Genomic DNA, 6,000 nt, shown 5'->3' with positions numbered 1-6,000 from the left:
TTCTGATGTTGATACCTGGCTACATACGCCGCTGGCCATGTTCCCTACTGGTGAGGAAGCATAGGAAGAAATGCGGAATACGGGGTGGCTTTGCAATTTTGCCTGGCTCAACAATGTGAATCGCGGCCTTCTCTGGGTCTCTATGGGAAGGAATTGGCCGGCGATTATTTTATTCGCTGGTGCTCTCTAGATCCAGTACGCGAATGGAATATTTCATCGTTCCCTATTTACAGCTCGCCCCGTGTCCACCGTGGAGGAGTGTCTTCCAGCCATCTTCGAGTCTTTTCACGGGCAAGGCAGTCTGAGGAGTTGACTGAGAATCCACCTCGGCTAAGGATGGCGTTGGTAAATGCCAGATCAGTGGTAAATAGGACTGTTATTAATGACTTTTCTCATCGTGGGAACTGGATTTTTTATTCGTTACTGAATCGTGGCTGACTTCTGGGGACCTAAGTCCATTCTCTGAACTTTTACCCCCAAAATGTTTGTTTTTTTATTCACCTCATACAACTGGTCGTGGTGGAGGTTTGGTCTCTGTTTTTAAAGACATTTTTTTTGCCGCCAAACTATGATTAATGACTAGTCAAGTCAAGTCACCTTTATTTATATAGTGCTTTTTACAATGCAGATTGTGTCAAAGCAGCTTTACAGTGATAACTGATATATAATTTAGCTGCACAGCAACTCTTAAAGAATAGTGTCAATGCAGGCAGATCAAAGCACTGTTGAATAAATGTCAAGAATAATGTTGAATATCAAATGTCAAGTCAAATGTCAAGTGTCCCCAACAAAGCAAGCCAAAGGCGACAGCAGCAAGGAACCCAAATTCCAACAGGTGACATCAGGTGGCAAATAGGTGTTAAATGGAGAAAAAAACCTTGGGAGAAACCAGGCTTAGTCGGGGGGCCAGTTCTTCTCTGGCGAACAGTGCTTTGTTACGATTCAGGTTGCTATCATAAGTCTGATAGGATCTCAACATTCAAAGTATTTATTTCAGTTCCATCCAGTTGAGGATCGTATTCATCACGCCGGTATGGATGGTCTGTTGAGGAACTGTAGCACTGGCTGTCGTGTCGATGAGGCCTTCACAATGGATGATCTAGTTGACTCGATCTATGTTGATACTTCAGGGCTGCGTTGTGGTCGTGTCAGGGCACCAGTCCTTGGTCTCATCTGGATACGGCCCGGATCCGGTTGACTACGGTAAACCTCGGGATAAACAGAAAAACCAATATTAGCATAGATGCCATTCTTCTTCTGATGTAATGAGTACATCTGGACTATCGGAGTTTTGAGTTGCAGCTGTTTATATTTGGATAATAATGGTCCACTTTTGGTTGCTCTGATATATCGCCCTCCTTAGTACAACACAAACTTTTTAAATGAGTTTGCAGACTTCTTGGGGGAATTTACACCGAAATATGATAAAATGTTAATCCTTGGTGATTTTAACACTCTGAGGTCTGAGGGTATTGCCGGCGATACCACCGTGGTTTTTTCTTATCAGTGTGAAAGAGACTCAAAATACTCCGTCAATGTTGCACATACAATTAAGAGTTATACACCATTTTAATCTGTGGAATATCTTCTTTTATTTGTGTACACTCAGAGTAAAAACAAAATGTTGTGCTTTTTGTAAAATAAAGAAAACTAACATGATGCGTGATCTCTCGTCTCCCTCTGAACGAAGTCCAATCTGATAGTTCTTAGAAAATGAACTGTAACTTAGTGAATACTAATGACAAAAAAAATTACACTTATGTCTAAAAAAACGTTAAGATGTCAGGTTTTAAAACATATAAGTCAAATCGAAAACAAACCTTCTGTGTTTATGTAATCTGTATGAAAAGAGAGCCATGTCAGAAGTCTGTGATTCAGCTCATTATCCGCTAATGCGGCCACGCCCACGGAGCCAGCGCTATTCAGACGCAAATTCAGTCAATACATGCATTCGTCATCTCAATCGTGTATTTATTGTCTTCAAAAGTGTTTTGAATAGCCATATTTAGCGATCTCTTGCCTCTGTTAGTTCCTTGATTGTCACATGATATGCCTCTTCTTTTACTGAGGCATTTGTGGACAAAAGGGGCAGAGCGCCCTCCGGCTCAAGTATGAATTAAAAACACAGCATCCAGCGCTCATAATGATGACAATAAATATAGAATAATAAATATTACTCCTCTGTATAGAAAATTGATATAAACATATGAGAATCCATCAATATTTCTCCAAATGTGTATGCTTTTAAGCATATTAAGAAATTATGGTCAATATAAGTTTTTAAGAGTCAAAATGTGAAGCTTGAGTCTTAGATCTTTTTAATGATGTATAGTTTGTCAACTGCACATCAACATTTAGGCTATATAATATAACAAATATAGTAGCCTATATGAAATGCCCTAGAGGTAGGAATGTTCAGACGCTTTGCATCACAGAAATACATTATATTTTAAAGTATATTAAAATAGAAAACCATTATTTGGTTAGAGACTTGAGACTTCTTTTAAAAACATTATAATGGCAATGTGTTCAATCTTTTGACTGGTAGTGTAATTTAACATAGGCCTATACAAAATTTTCTTCATATCATGTGCAATAATACGTGCATGCATGAGATCACAAAAATCATGTTTTTTTTTGTCCTGAGTGGACTTTAATCCTGTTATTAGCATGATCACAGAGGGTTTTTTCACAGCCTACCTGACTGAAAGGCCTCATTAATATGCAAGTCATTTCAGGGCATTATTATTCAATTCTTTTGTCTTCTCAGGTGAGAATCACCCATTATACATGAGGATTCACGCCTCCATGCATACTGTGTTTCTTGACCAAAAGTGTCTTAGAAAATTTTAATCTCTCTATTGTTTTATATGAAGGAGTAGGAAGGATAATTTTTACTTCATTCTGAAGCAAAAACTCTAGTCTACAACCTCCAATACCCAGAATCCTTGTGAACACAGTTTTAATATATTTTTTTTTGGCCTTATTTCAGTGACTTAAGTTTTTTGTTTTTTCAATAACCACGCATAAACGTTATTCCTTCAAAAACACAAACATGTACATACATGTTCCTCACATGTTATTGTAGCCTAGTTTGTGCTGAATACAGTGTAATGACACTTTTGTCATTAATATGTTTATGAACAACTGAAAAAAGCACAAATGTCAGGGCATGTCAAAACTTCTCCAGGGCCCCAAAAATCCTCAGACCCCTGAGGGTTAATGTTCATGTGTGTTGAACAGCGGACTCATTTGCTACAGAATTTATTACTCTGTTGAATGCATTTGATCTAGAACAACTTGTGCTCTCATATGGCTTTTCTCTTTATGATCTTGAGGTATTTGAAAATGGGTTTTCTGACCATAAATCTGTTATGTTCTCTGTTCCCTGTGCATCTAATACTTGCAGAGCCACTAAATATGTCCGTCAATCTCGATTAATTACCTCCACTACTAGCAAAGCATTCTCATTAGCCTTTTGTGATGCTATTGAATCAGCTGATGTTAGTCAGTGTGATCTTAACTCCACATGTGTGGATGTCTTAGAATCAGTGGCTCCTGGAAAGTCCTTTAAACCTAAATCTAGATCTGAGCCCTGGGTTAATGATAACATACACTCTTTGAGACAGATCTGTAGAAGAGCGGAACGCAAGTGGAAAAAGGACAGGCCCCAGATTTCTTTTGAAATATTAAGAGATTATCCAGATTCCAGAAGGCAATGAGAGTAGCGAAATCTAGGTATTTCGCAGATATTATTAACAAGAATTTCCATAGTCCCAAAACACTCTTTACTATTTTTAATGCTGTTGTCAGTCCACCTGTCTGTGAGTATCCTGGTGTGTTAAAGACTATGTGTGAGGATTTTCTTAGATTTTTTGTTAAGATCAGTGATATCAAATTAGGGATTCCTCCACCTGCCTTATATCCATCCATTCCCTCAGTTTGTTCTGCTGAGTTCAGCCAGCTTGAACCTGTTTCTTTTATACATCTCCAAGAAATTGTGGGTCAGTTAAAGCCATGCTACAGTACAGAAGGGACGGAGGCAGATGTAAAACAAACAGTATGGTTTATTGATACCAGCAGAGGTTGACAGAAGTGCAGGTGAGTAATACTTGATGTAGAAATGGATATAGCAATGCAGAATGGTGATACTGTCCTTTATGTGGTTGTAGGATAGAAGAACCGGGATGGCGCTGGAGACTTGGAACACTCACACACAGGAGGAGAAGCACACGAGGGAAACAGGAGACATTGGAGACAGGTAAGTAGTTTGTCTGGAGTCCTTAAGGTAAGCATACAGGTACGTATGATACAACGAGACCGGACAGTGAGTGTGTGTGAGTGTTGGCTTCTTATAGTGCTGGTGATTGCGGTGATGATGAGATGCAGGTGGCAGTGATTAGTATTCGGGTGATTGAGTGCGCTGGGACTGAGTGAGGGTGGAGCCTGGCGTGTCTGTGACAGTACGAAGAACGTCGAAGGTCTGCTGTCATTCTGCGTCTGCGCAGGGCTCTCTGCATTTGGTGATGAGCTGAGTCCCAAACCCTCTCGCTCTCCCGGAACCAGTAGTCGACCGCAGGAACATTGGATGATTCCCAGGGGAACAGAGGGGGTTGGAAACCTAGCACGCACTGGAATGGTTGACTGTCATAGAGAGTTCTGTGCGTACTCGGCCCAACCCAGGTACTGGTTCCAGGAGTCCTGGTGGCCGTGGCAGAAGGTACGCAGGAAGCGGCCGATCTCCTGAATCTTTCTTTCCGTCTGCCCGTTCGACTGAGGGTGGTAACCAGATGACAGACTGACGGTCACACCCAGGAGGGATAGGAACGCCTTCCATACACGAGAGATGAATTGGGGTCCTCTGTCTGAGACAATGTCTTCGGGGATACCAAAGTATCGGAATACATGGTTAAACATGAGTTCAGCCGTTTCCATGGCGGTAGGTAGACCTCTCAGGGGAATCAGACGACAGGACTTGGAAAAGCGGTCTACTACTACCAGGATGCATGTGTGACCATCAGAGGCTGGGAGGTCTGTGATGAAGTCCACTCCTAGGTGTGACCAGGGTCGCTCAGGAACGGGCAGAGGATTCAGCTTGCCGGCTGGGAGATGACGAGGGCTCTTTGAGATGGCGCACTCCCTGCAGCCCTGCACGTACCTTCTGACGTCGTTGGCCATATTGGGCCACCAGAAGCGCTCTTTCAGCAGCGAGAGGGTCTCATTGACCCCCGGGTGGCCAGTGCCAAGTGACGTGTGCGCAGAGTGGATCAGTGGAGTGCGTCGTGTCCTGGTGATGTACTGCAAGCTTTGGGGGCAACCCAGCGGAGCGTTGGTGGAGGCATTGGAGGAGGGGAGCGGTGGTGAAGGCATTCTTGAGGGCTTCGAAGGCGTTGGTGGCTGTTTGATCCCAGGACAGAGACTTGGGCTGGTTGCGGAGTAGGTTGGTGAGTGGATGAACGATGGAGCTGTAGTTCTTTATGAAGTGGCGGTAGAAGTTTGCAAAGCCAATGAAGCGTTGGAGTTCTTTTATGGTGGATGGTGTGGGCCAGGATTTGATAGCTTCCACCTTCCTCTCGTCCATCCGGATGCCACTGTGATCAATGATGTATCCGAGGAAGTGTACTGAGGGTTGGTGGAATGAACATTTTTCTGCTTTTAGGAAGAGATGGAACTGTCGCAGGCATTGGAGGACCTCCGCAACGTGGTGGCGATGTTCGGCCAGGCTCCGGGAGTAGATGAGTATGTCGTCAATGTGGACCAGGACAAACCGATGGAGAAACTCCTGGAGTACCTCATTGGATGAAATCCTGGAATACGGAGGGGGCGTTGACCAGGCCATACGGCATGACGAGATATTCATAGTGGCCAGTGGGCGTGACGAAGGCGGTCTTCCACTTGTCCCCCTCGCGTATCCGGATGAGGTTGTGTGCGCTGCGGAGGTCCAGCTTGGTGAACACAGTGGCACCACAGAGATGTTCTAGGGCAGCTGGGACGAGAGGA

Source organism: Megalobrama amblycephala, linkage group LG14 (assembly GCF_018812025.1).
Source record: "Megalobrama amblycephala isolate DHTTF-2021 linkage group LG14, ASM1881202v1, whole genome shotgun sequence".
In the NCBI taxonomy this organism is placed as follows: domain Eukaryota; kingdom Metazoa; phylum Chordata; class Actinopteri; order Cypriniformes; family Xenocyprididae; genus Megalobrama; species Megalobrama amblycephala.
Note: the sequence above shows the minus strand (reverse complement) of the source record.